The sequence below is a fragment of the Camarhynchus parvulus genome, chromosome 3 (genome assembly GCF_901933205.1).
Source record: "Camarhynchus parvulus chromosome 3, STF_HiC, whole genome shotgun sequence".
In the NCBI taxonomy this organism is placed as follows: domain Eukaryota; kingdom Metazoa; phylum Chordata; class Aves; order Passeriformes; family Thraupidae; genus Camarhynchus; species Camarhynchus parvulus.
In genome coordinates, this window is record NC_044573.1 from 28,989,542 (window position 1) to 29,003,358 (window position 13,817).

Genomic DNA, 13,817 nt, shown 5'->3' on the forward strand with positions numbered 1-13,817 from the left:
ACCAGGACAAAAATCACCTGGAAATGAAATCACAGGTTGCTAATACCAGAGAGCCTAAAAATCCCCAAACTAGTCTAAAAACAGTGCTACTAAAAATATTATTGTAACTGAAAGCCTCTTTAGTAATGAAAACTTCATAATACTCTCTTTTGACACTTTAACTAGCTTTTCAATTTAAAGCACTATATCTTGAGTTGATAAATGGAGATGCTGTTTTTTAAAACAAACTATCAGGTTGCTGTTCAGGCTACATCCAGGTTATATATGAAGTGCTAGAGAGTAAAAAAATAAATAAATATAACAGAATGTTTTCATTATATGAAGACCTCTTTAATTAAAAAGCATTTATTTTCTGCTAAGACCATGCTATCCATTCTTCCTCATATCACAGCAAAGTTATTGCATTATTTTTCAAAACAGACCCTCCTTTCAGCAGCATTAATGATACTGTATGCTTACACACTGCCCACATACTGAAAGCTAAAGCTTTCACACATCTTTTCCTAAAATCATATCATATCCCAAGCGGGAAGGGACCCACCAGGATCAATGAGTCCAACTCCTGGCCTGGCACAGGACACTCCAAGAGTCACACCCTGTGCCTGAGAGCATTGTCCAAATACTTCTGAAACTCTGTCAGGCTGATGCTGTGGCCACTTCCCTGGGGAGCCTGTTACAGTGCCCAACCACCCCACAGGTGAAGAACTTTGCCCTGATATCCAACCTAAACTCCCCTGACACAACTTCAGGCCATTCCCTCAGGTTCTGCCACCACAGAAAAGAGCTCAGTGCCCAGTCTGTTTCTTTCTCAAAATGATCCACTGGAAATGGATTGTTTTGGTCATTTGCCTTGGCCTTATGACTGAATGGCAACTGCAAGATTTAGACAAACAACTGAGCTGCATTTGCAAGCAAGGCTTACAGTACCATGCACAGTATGCTCAGTGTATCACAAATGTATACGTTCACTAAGAAATTAAAGAAAACACGCAGGAATATTCATCATCAGACCCTCAGAGTTTGAACCTGTTAAATGTATTCAGTATCACATTTACCAGGAGGGTGTTGACAGGTGGAAGGTAATAGCAAAGTATTTTGTCATTCCTATAAACTGAATGCAACCATTTGTTTCCTTCCATGGACATTATATGGCCTTTTAAAAGCATATTTATTTCTACCTCTACCTGTCCTGTATGAACCTTCTCCCCAGGATTACAGACTGAGAAAGTACAACTAATCCTGACCAAAGAGCTCTAACAAGAACTACCAGCAGAACACAGACTCATGACTCTGTTTCTGTGCAACAAGTGAAGAACCAAAAAGAGAGAACAGTGAGGGATTGTTTATTAATATTTGATCAGTGTCCTCTGGAAGCCACATTTTGGTAGGAGGCTGAAGTTCAGCCTCCTAAGTCCATATAAGTACTGACCAAGTATCAACAGCATAACCACCTTCTCTTCTTTAGTGTCCTGAGAAGTCCTTCAGCATCTATTGCCTGCACACAGGGCTCAGAACCCTCACTGAGTCTCCTGAACTGAGCCACGGGAGCTGTGCAAAACTTGAGTTACCTCCATGGGAGGAGGAGTACCTGGATAACACAGAGACCATAGTCAGACATCCTCCCCCAGTTCTGTCACATATTTCCAATGAGAGAATAGAGGTGTATGTATAGTACAATTAATGTCACTTCTTCATCTTGGGAGACTATCACAAAATGCAATCAAAGCGTAAGGATATAGGAGCTAAAAAACTGAAAGACTTTCAACCAGACTAATTTCTTACATACAGGGCCAATCATTACCATTCCTATTTATAAACTAAAAAAGAACCAATTAGTGACTACAAGCCTCTTTGTACAACAAAAGGTTATGCTGTGTTCTGAAAAAGGCACAGGTCATCTCCAGCTAGCTCTACTCATTCTATGCTGGCACTGATTAGTGACATTCTTCACCTGTAAATTTAGATTCTTCCTGCTGAAGTTCATTAGGATGGACGAGAAAAGAAAGACACTGGTTCTGCTTCTTTGAATACAATCAAAGTCAATTAAAAATGTATCTAATTATGGTCATCAAAGCATAAGCACCTCACATGATGAATTATTAAGACTGTTTAAATAATTCTGTTGGAAAAGAGGAACAGTAATTATTTTGAATTACTGATCAGGAAACAAGTCCCAAATATTCTTTTGCACCAGTCCCAAGAACTTAATTCCAGGAGTATCACAGCACATGTCACAGCTGAGATGGCCACAACACACAGAGTATCAGCATACAATTTCAGAAGGCTTTAGCATAACCCATGCAGAGAAACACCATACCAAATCACATGGCTTCAAGTACCTACCTGTACAGAGCAACATCACACCACATCAGAAGGCTGCAAGCATCTGCCCTTCTTGCTTCTTAGCTCAGCCTTTTATACCCCTCATGTTGATGCATTGCACCTGTGTGCCCTCTGTTCCCTTTGGTGGTTGGTCAGTGCCCCTGGGCACTCCATGGCTCATTGCCTTCAATGCTGCTCACCTGCTGCTCACAGCTGTAGCCCATTGGGGATGAGGCTCAGCTGCAGCCCCACTCCCAATTACCACAAACTGTGTACCTACACAGGAAGATTCTGGAGTTATCTTCCTTGGCAAAATCCCAGAAGTGAGGCAATACAAGGAGTGCAGGATACAGCAAGCTATGTGTGCATACCTCAGCTACAGAAGCAGCAGAGACAATAAAAGAAGGTATATTTGAAAACTTGCTCTTGGAAAAATTAATGAAAAAATGCCAATGAAAAAATTTATTTGGTAATCAAAGAAAAAAAAAATCTCAACATACACAGAAAAATACAGACAAAAATTTCAAAAGAGCTCTGAACCACTATAGTCTCCTTAAGATGACAGATCTGGACAGAAGTCCCACTACCCTCACATTCTCTGCTCTGCCTACCTACTATCTACCATGTGCTGTGATACTGGAGCCAGATCTTTTGTTTTGGCTTTCTCTCCTCTCGGTCTTTTGTCTTTTTGTCCACCAAAATTTCCCAGTAAACTTCAGACATCTTGCCTGAGACTGGTACTTCCCTGCAAAAACTCCTGGTTTTGTTACACTCTGCTAAATAAAAAGCTGTCTTGTAAGAGACATTCATCTTAAATCATTCTGCTTAAAGATCAGTAGCATCGTGGTAAGGACAGTGTAGAGCAGCATGCTGAATGGACTGTAAGGTTTTTTCCTACTGAGTTTAAGGGCATTTGAAGAATCTTGTAAATGATGCCACCAAGGACTGCCCAGAGAGGGAAGCTGCATGGGAATATACTGAGGTCACAGCAAACCTTACTTAGCTTTCTCTTTCCCCTCCATGCCTGCCCTCAAGTGCAGCTTAGCGTGGGATTCTGACAGCAGGAGGTTCCCACTGCAGGCCTTTGGCTTCATCTCTCCATCAGCCTCCGGCCTCTCAGTTCTTCTCAGGGACTCTCCATGCACTCTGAAAACAAAGATCCCAAGCATTTGTCTGGGGCTCTGGGAGCTGCTTGCCTCATTCCTTCTGAGGAAACAGCTGGAAAGTTGCCCTCCAAAACTCATTTGTGAGCTGCATCCCCTCCAGAAGTTTTATCAGCTGCTCATTTCAAGCAGGTTTTTATAGAACAATGGGAGAGCTGGACTGGATGAAAAGAAATGGATCAATGTCTTAGCCTGTCCCAGGCACCAGAACCTCAAACCCAAATCATCCTTCACAAAGTCCCCAGTTAAAGCTTTTTACAGATGCAGAACCATGCAGGCCACTTTCCCCCTCTTCCCATTTCACCCTCCTGGAGTCAGAGGTAATGAAAAGTTACACATACTGTCTGTCTTGGAAAACACAAACAGCCACCTTTTTCTGCTTCTGTCTGAGAATTGTCTGACAAGGCTAAAAAGCTTCCTAAAAAGCTCACAAGTCCAAAGGTTTTATCAAACCAAGACACAACGATACTGATGAGGAAGAACATAATGAAGAGATGCACAATTTTAATTATCTTCCCTCTTAGGGAAAAAAAGGAGAGAAAGATAAGAATCCTATTAGATCACAGGAGGATTGTAAGAAAATGGAAGAACTATTAAAGTTAGAGAGTAATGTTGGCATAAAACCAAATGGGCATGAACAAATTATGAACAAATTTAGTTTGGAAATTATAAGCAGATTTATAAACATCAGAGGAGTGAGGTTCTTGAATGGCTTCCTAATAGGAAGCAACAGGAGCAAAACCCATTCGAGACAGAGATCGATAAATTAACTAAGAAAATCCTGCAACATAATTTCCTGCAATTACAGAAATGGTGTGCTCTGTGGCTCAGGAGGTCTCTTTCAGTCTTGCACACATTATCCTCTGCTGAGCCAAGACAGGATAGATAAATAAATAAAAACTAGAGACAAGGTACATTAAAAGTGGAATATTGGCAGGGCAGCTAGAATAAGGGTGAGTCTGCTTTCTTTATTAAGCAATTTTATGGAAGTTTTTTTGAGTGATGTTTATTCACCTGTATGTACTTACATATTTTCAGGTAAAAATTTGGGTCATTATGGAAACAGGAATAAAGTTCCACGATATCTATGATCACCTGCAAGGAGCAGGATGGAGGTGAACCCTCCCACCTACCATGCAATCAGTTGACTATATTAGAATTATCTTCACTGACCTGCATCCAGGGGTTAAAGCTGTCAAAGGAACTGTAAAAAGAGGTAAATAAGTGAGAAAATTAACAAAGAAAATCATGCAGGAAGAATCCAAGTGAAACAAAGAAGTTTCATAGCTGAGAAACATGTGGATGGGTATAGAAATGATCACCTGTCTTTTCAGACTTTACCGAAGTTTTCCTGGAAAGAAGTCTCTGAAAGCATTAAAAAGAGTCAGCAGGGAGAAATCTCTTCACGTTCTCTTTCTATAGTGAAAAGCCCAGGATAATACAGCCCTATGCTACACAGAGGAAAACAGTAAACACATGAAGCTGAAAAAGCATGAAAAATATAGCACTGTAACATAAGAAATCATCTGTGAACTCTCCTGTAGCACATCAAACATGAGGTATTCATTCATTCCCACAAATGGAGTCAGTGTTGATCTATAAGCTGCAGCACAATATTACCCATTTCAGTTTCATGATAAGCTGCAGCTCTGTATTACACATTTCAGTTTCATGCATTTAAGCCAGACAAACATTCCCAGGGGATTGAAAGAACCCGCTACAGTGAGTTGTGGTTCTATTTTGGATCATATCACAGCATAACAAATCACAGTTTCAGACACTGGGATAAGGAGCTCAATAAAGCCAGTAGCATGATAACTTCATGTATATCCCTTCCACACATGCAGCCATGTGTAGAATCAAATCCACCCCAGGCCTTTCAAACTATACAACTACAAAGTAATGATCACTCTCATACCTGTGTGTATCCATTATTCATCAAAATATATACTCTTAAATACACATCATTTATTACATACTGTTGTACAGTAGTAGCTATCTAACCCTGTCCACACACATCAACACTGTTTACCCTATCTGATCTCTTACATTTGAAAAAAGCAGAGAACAGAAATGTTTAATGCAGAAGTTCTTTTGGTGGTGCTGGTTTGTTCTGCTGGTTTTTCATTCATGTCCCATACAAAGTGGTCCTCAGAAGCAGAGTCCCTATACTAGATCAATGTCTTCTATATGCATTTGGTAACCCACCAGCTCCCTATGACTGCTGTCCCACAAGAAATTCTGAGGGCTGAGAATGATGCACTGTTCCCCTGTTGGTCTAGCAGATTTTTGGTGTCAGAGATTTGTAAATTAAGTAAGGAAGGGGGGAAAAAGCCATAACTTAAAGACTGAGCTGGAAAAACAGTCATATTGCAGGTACCGTGTGCTAGAACTCTACTCCTGTTGATCTTCCCTCTGGTTCCCAAAGAAATCATGTTAAAACATGCAAGAGCATTAAAAATGAGGGGTTTTTTATTATAACACCTTACAGCACCTTGTGCAGATTAGCAAATTCTTCTGAAATATGAAAAGATTTCTGTTAATCACTGCATAAAGATGAGAGACAAGACTTCCAAGAGAGTGCAAATATTTCTGAGGTATGAAATGCTATATTTTCCTAAAGAATTTTGGAAATTAGATGCCTGATTATTCATGTAATTTTTTTCTCAAGCTGAGAAACTGAAAATTTCTCTCTGAGCTTTTTTGATTGACTGGGCCTTGGGACATGAAGTCAAAGTTGCAAGCATGACCATAAGTCTCCAAACTCTCACAGTGACTTTCTTGTTGTCCCTATTGTGCTCAAAGTTGAAGCACTGTAGTAGTTTCATTCCCTCCACCTAATTAAGTTGCATTGAAAAAGTAAATGAAACTGGGAAAAAACAGCTTGTCTAGAGTATGTTTTCATTTTTCCATTTTAATTTCACCTACAAGTCAGCCACCTTAAACACGACATTGGATGGTTGGCAAAAGCATCACATTATTGCTTAAACCTAACATCACTAGAAGTCCTTGTTTGTTTTGGGGTATTAAGTGGAAAAAGGAAAAAAAAAAGGAAACAAAAAGGTTTTTCAATATAAATAAATCCCTGAAGGGCTTCCAACCAAAATGCTTATAGTATTAGACGATGAAAGAACTGTTAGGGAAGTGAATAAGAAACAGGAAGTTGGAACTACCTGGCCAAGTTTCACTCTATAACCTGAGTAGTGTGCCATTAAAAAATAACCAGCACAAAGAGTGAAAAACAGCTTCCAGTACAAATATATACTTTTATGATCAAGTTCTCCATAGACAGAAATTTAATTTTTTCCTAGAGAACATGATTAAAAGACAGTCATTGCTTAAATCTCAGGGAAAAGGGGAAGCAGACATATATGCAAACATAAAGTTTGCATAATATTTAAAACAGTATCTCTTTTTTAAAAATACAGTATCTTACCAAAAGGTTTAGTCTACACTTCAGTTACTACACATCATTGCAGGTATTACAACAAACCCTGTGCCACTGTCCCACACAGTCCCTCTGTCCCACCCTGAAAGAAACCATCTGTAGTTCAGAGGTTTTGATTTCTAGATGAGCTTAATGCAAAAGCTCACACGAAACTTTCCAAAGGGCCTCTGAATCAGGAAAAGAACACAGAGCCTAAAAACACAAGGCTTGTGTAATGCAAGTGGAGTACTGAAAAACCACATTCAATTGGGAGATTGAATGATTCACAGGGCTGGTAATGGAATACAATATGTCCTTCCACCAGGTCACTAGGCTGAATCTATTCTGGATGATGACCAAAAACCATTCCCATTTGATTACTGCTCATGTGAAATGAATTGATCAAGGCTGTCCTGATAAGCAAGCAAATTTGTCACTTGAAACAAAACAATCCACAAGGACTTCTGTCAGCAAAACCTAATGAGGTTCAAAAAGAAGCCATCTCAAAATCTAAATAGTCAGCTCATTGTCAGGAATCTGACAATGCTGGCCAAAAACAAAAAATAAAAAAATAAAAAAAAGAATTTGAACAGAAAGATGCTAAATGTTAAATGTTGGGTTTGATCCACTGACTGACTCAAAACACACAACTAGAGAGCAGCACTGGGGAAGGTGACTCAGCCATGGTTCAAGGTATCACTTATTCTGTGAATGAACAAAGAGACTGCAGTCTTCCAAATCTGTCAGTTAACAACTTTCACCCCAAAAAAAATTAATTTTACCTTCTTAAAAACAAAGCAAAAAAAAAAAAAAATCTAACCCACCAGCGCAGTTGTCCAAGATTTTTTGAAGATACTAATCCTTCAGCTTACTGGGATCTGTACTTAATAGACAGATAGGGTGCCAAGAGGTAGTTCAGCCCCAGCTGCCAATGCACCTTCCTATTCCAGCAAACCCAGCTTCCTGCCTTTTAGCACACACAAATTTGGCACATTTAATCAAGTAAGTGTTCCTTTTAATAAAGTATCAAATTGCCAGAAAAAATATTTTGCTTGCCTAGCAAAAGATAAAAACTGAGCCTTTAGCATGTTTTCTTAGGAAAAAAAAAAGACAACAAAAATGTTGCCATCTTAAGGCAAACACTAAAGCTTTTGCTTTATTTTGGGTCTGTTTCAGCTACTGTAAGATGTACTAAAACAAACAAACTCCTCCATCCACCTCTGTAACCCTGCATCAAGTCCTGAACATCGAAGTATATGATAATTTCCAGTGTCCTGTCAAAGGCACATGAGAGTGAAGCACTGGTGTGGGCATGCACATACATGCACACATACACACACAGTATTTATAAACCCACTGCTGTAAGGGATTTGGCGTTTATTTTTTTAATTAACTGCAAATGATAACACAAGAGCTTTTCATCTGGCATGAGCTTGGATTTCATCAGCTCCTGGAAAAGATTCTCGTGGAGAAATAAAATTACAGTGTTTCTTCATGTACTTTCCACGGATTTCAAAATAAACAGAAGTATATGGTCATGCCAGTTAATAAAGAGATGTAGGTAAAGTTGCAGATACATCTTGATACACACCCAGAAAGAGGCTGCAGAGCTAGACATGCACAACACATGCTATTCGCTAAATGACAAAACACCCAGGTGAGAAAAAAAGCGAAGCCCAAGTGAAAAGAACTGGGAAGGGCAGTTGCAAAGAGTGCCATCAGCCTTCCTGCTGCCCTGGATATTACATTATACACAACGTGGCATAAAAGAGATTTCATTGTTTGATGCTCCATCTGCCCATACACCTTTCTCACCATGTCACATTTCTCAAATGGAACAATGTGTGACAGCAGGAAACTAAAAGTGATGCAGATGACTTCAGAACTGCTTTTAATCTCTGCTCCATTCCAAAAGTCATAAGCTGCACTGTGAATCAGTTCCATGCCACACCCCACCCCATTCCCTCCCCAAAGGGACCATTTGACAAGATGGTAAAAATCAGCTCTGAGTGTAAAATGTATTCTTTCCAATGAAGGCACTGAGAAGTGCAGCCCTTACTAAATAACATCATTGACAGCTGCCACCTTGTTTTTTTCTTCTCATATGGAACTTTTACAATCCATGGTCTCTTGAATTTATGAAAAAGGAGGAGGGAGAAATCTCAGCAGTACCTTATTTGGTCGCTAGAAAGCTAAAAATTCCTACCTCTTTTCCTCATTTCATGCAACAAAACACATCAACTTGCTACATACTTTTGCCAAATGCTCAGAGGATTATTTCACAGGTTTCAGGGTGTAGCATAAAGAACAAAAGGAATTTCGCCACTGCTTGATTTACTGGCTGGCAAGGTCAATGCAGTATTTAAATGTGATAATTTAATGATACATTCGGTCACTACCATGTTTTTGAAAGCACAATTAAAGTGGTAGAGTGTCTAAAAAATTTTAAAGACCTCTTGTTTATTATTTTTACATTTAAGAAATAATACTCTCAACAACAGATTTAGATTAAAGAGAGATTGGAATTTTCACGGATTCCGATGAATCTGGTGAAGAAGAAAAGAACTTTGGAATTACATATAATAAAAGGAAAATCTCAGTCATCAATTGTCTCAGACATGAAATGGCAGATGTATACTTGTGAATTTGTACATATGTTCATATATGAAAATAAATTAATTCTTTGGAGGATGCTTATCCACATGATTATTGACAGATCTGACGTAGTCTCCCTGGGATAGTCAAGACTAGGTACACAGAGGTATCTCCTTCACTGAAAATATTCTTGGGGGAATACATTCCTGCATTAATTCCTTTCCATATCCACCTTCAGAGCTATTAAATCTTATTTACTTTCCTTCATATTCTGTGCAAGCTAACATGTTTTGATCTTGCACAGGACAACATCTTGAGAGGTCTCCACTTACACAGATAAACTCGTCCCACGTGTAATGGAAAATGTGGCATTCCAAATGCTAAAGTAGAGACAGACAAATAAATCAGACATAAAACCACACCTATCACTGTTCAGTACAAAAAACTACAAAATCTCTTCTTGAAGAAAAGAGCAAGCTACTATGTTACCAGCACAGTCAGTCTTTGATATGAAACTGGGGTTTTAAGTTGGGTTCCTGGTTCTGTTATGTAAAGCAGAAAGAGGCTTTACCTGCAACAAAGAACAAGACCAGATTCACCACAGCTGTGTGAGCACCAACAAGCCTTCATAACCTGTAGTAACATCCAGCACTTCATAAGGCTGGAAACATTCTAAGAGAAAGGATTTTGCAGTAGGCTTCATCAAGTAAACTATTATAAGTTGCTCAAAGATTAATTAACTTGAAGCTCTGAGAAACAATGACATGAAAATTATATTAGAAATCAAGCTCACAGTAATTTGTTGAGTAATCATGAGTCTTGCTCTGGCTGAACTCCCTTAGCAGAGTTACTGTCAGTGTAAGCAAGTAGTAGACAAGTGCTCCAATGGCAGTCACAGAATTTATAGCACTGCTAAGTATCGACTGGCAGGTAAAAGGATTAGTGGTCTCTAATGAGAAAAGCTATTCAAGGAAGATCCATTTCTTTAATTTAGCATAAATACAGGTGGAGGATCCACTTACATTTTAAATATCACATGCATATGTCATATTAAGCTAATGTTTTTGGAACTCTGCAGGAGTTAACTGCATGACCTCAGCATCAGCCACAGACAGACATACAGTGTTGACTCCCAGGTAGAAAGTAACTCTAAGCAAAACACTTGGGAGCAAAATAAAACAAATATTAAAGTGAATTTCCAAACAACACAGTAAAAATCAGATCTGGCACATCATACTGTCTTCTCCATTTGTGAAGAAAACATTTTAATTTGAAATATAGGCGATTAGGAGAATTATACTGAAACAACTACAGTTATCATACTAAACATAATGCAGACAGTGGGGAGATGCAACTTTTAAGAGCTTAGCTGACATCAGCAATGGTGGAGGAGACACTTTGAACGCATAAATTAGCCTCCTACAAAGGCAAGCATCTGCTATGTTCAGATGTGCCTCAGAGTGTCTTGATAGTGCTATCATTCTCAATGAACTTGCAGTCTGCTTGAAGGGAAGTGAAAAAGTTTCCTCAATAAGTTACTGAGGCAGTAGTCAGACAGACACCTGACTAATGCCTGCTAGTTCAGAGAGGAACCAAAGAGGGAGATCTTTCCTCTGATCCAGTAAATAATTTTTACAGATCATTCATACCTGGATGTCTAATAAAGCATAAGGAGTATAAAGAAATGTCTGTTTTTTTCTTGAAAAGCTACTAACATCACATGGATACACCGCCGCACAATAAGTGTTTTACTCTCTCTCGCACGTAAGAAAGTTGTCTTCTCTTCACATACTTCACTGATTCAGAAGAGGTAGTAGAACTCTAAATTTTTCAGTGAGGCATAATAATTGGTAGTCAGAATGACTGTGTTCCATATGGTCATTCAGTTCTTTTAATCTGCTTTGCCCAGCATGTCTCACTTTAAGGTCTCAAAACCTGAAAATCTTTCCACTTCACTGCAAGTGATTTGTAAGTAACAGGAATACAGTCAGACAGAAAAGTCTTGTTCAAGGCACAGCCAAAGCCCTGGGTCACAATAGAAACATCAAGTTCTAACAGAGGCTGGATCAGAGGCAAAATTGACAGTTCTGGTCCTTCTCCACACACAAGAGAGCTGCATTAATTAAAATAATATCTTCATTCCTTTAAAGCCTTTGATTTAAGTAAACCCAAACTCCTACTCGACAAAGAAGAATATTTTACACTCCAGGTGATACACAAGCAAGTATACACACACAAAGGTGTGAACAGATTATTGCTACATTTTCTCCTTGTTTATATGGGTGAAATATGGCACAATTGTCAGCCTCTTGCAGCAGTATTGGGATTTCTATGAGGAAAGCCGTACACCTGGACAAGACCCTTCCCCTTTCTCCAAACTACTTGACAATATGCCATTCAGTTATTAGGGTCTACTGACTTCGTCACTTGTAGATCTCTAACCTCTGCTGTACATCTGTACTGGGTACAAAGGATATGTTCCCATGTCAGACATCCAATTCCAGCCTGCAACTTCATCAACACTGAGTGACAGTTCTTCCTCATCTTCCACACCACTACCGAAGCAACATTTCTGTCAAGAGATTCCACACTTTCCCTTCCCTTCTTGATCCAGTATGACTCCACAACACACTCCAGAAAAGATAAGTTCATAACCAAGCTCTAATATATTTCTCTTTGTAATTCAGAACATGTACAAAATAATCAAACAAAAAAACTATCCTCAAGACTTAAGGGAATGAAAATTAAAAACACTGGGTGATCCAGCTGCATGCTACGTACTATGCTTTGCGCTCGTGTGAACAATTGCTGGTTTAATGTTTTAAAACATCTCGCCTCCACTCGATTTTCCCTTGGATTTCCAGCAGCTCCCCGTTCCAGGGAGGCTGATGCCGGGCGCAGCAACAGCGCCCTCTGTCCGCCACGGGGGAAATGGCACCTCCTGCCTCTGCCCTCCCGGGGCTGACCATGTAGTTACTTAAATTTAAACAAATATATACAACATTTGCCCGGCAATGCTTTGGCATCCAGGTTTACACTGACAGCACAGTTCTTAAAAGTTGCGTCTGTTTGCTGTACAAATCTCAGTGCCTTTAAGACTTCAACACGAGACTTGTGTTTACTCTGGAAAAGTAAATGACAAGCCATTTCAAGCTTCTTGAAAGTTGGGGTTTGTTTTGTTGGCTTTTTTTGTTTGTTTGTTTCTTTTTTGAGATCTTTAATCATGTCCTAAGGAAAAGCCAATTACAACTCTTACTAGCTTTCTGTCCCCCCACATGCAACAGCACTTGCTTGTTTCTCCTTCCTCACTCCTGCTGCAAAGCTTCTATGTGGAAAGAGAATTTCAAAAATAGGAGCACAAACGCTGACAAATCGTCAAAGTTTTTTGACACTTTTATTTTGCCTCCATGTTTTCCCAGCTGCTCTGCTTAAAAGTAAAAGAAAAAAAAAAGCCTGCAAAGAACATTACAAATTAAGAAACTGGAAAACTGCAGTCCAAGGAAGAGGATGTGACTCTAGTTTGACTTACCAATTTCATCCAGATGTATATTTTCCTACTTGCTTTTTACAGCGGCTGAGCTCAGTGCTCAGGAACGTCCATCCCGTGTCAGGGAGCCGGGCAGAGCGCTGATCCCCACGCTGGATGCTGCTGAGCGAGCGGAGCCGGGGTGCCTGCTCCTGCTGCTGCTCCTGCTGCTGCTGCTCCTGCTGCAGCGGCTGCTGCTGCTGCTGCTGCTGCTACGTGCGCTCTCTCGGAGCCGGACCAGGAACTGCTTCCCATTCCCCAGCGCCGCTCCAGCGCTGCGGGCTGCGGGAGGCAGGGCCGGCCCCTGCTACTGTGCTGCGCTTTCTTAAAGGGCCCCGCGCCGGCCTGAGGGAGCGCCCGGCCCCGGGGCCGCCGCCGCTGCTCGGGGGCGCTGCGGGCGGCAGTCAGGGGGGCTCAGCGCCGCCGGGACCGAGACACGCTTTCCTGCATGCCTGGGGAACAGGAGCGCTCTTCTTTCCCGCAGCTATGCGCTCGAGGCTTCCAGGTGTGGCGGGGTTTAACCTTGCCTTCCGTGGCGCTCCCCGCAAGGCTGGCGCGGCAGAGGCGGCGCGGGCCCCGCGGGTCCCCGGGCAGCGGGAGCAGGGTCCGGGTGCGGCAGGGACCTCCGCGGGGAGCCCTCGCCAGCCTCCTGCTCCCTGACTTCCACTGCGGCACACTCTCCCCAAACCATGGGGGATCAGGGATTTCCCCTGGCACTCAGCTCAGTCTGACCTTAAAAGATTTTATTCCCTGTAATGGAGAGGATATGATTTAACTGAATAAA

At 40.8% G+C, this 13,817-nt stretch overlaps 1 protein-coding gene across 1 annotated transcript in view; it reads right to left on the reverse strand.

Annotated features, from left to right (window-relative positions):
- DAAM2 (dishevelled associated activator of morphogenesis 2) overlaps positions 1 to 13,269 on the reverse strand; it is a 175,860-nt gene extending 162,591 nt beyond the window's left edge. Inside the window, 1 exon segment of the mRNA XM_030946526.1 lies at positions 13,037 to 13,269. The gene's annotated coding sequence lies outside the window, so the exon portion shown is untranslated.
- Positions 13,270 to 13,817: the final 548 nt, after the last annotated feature.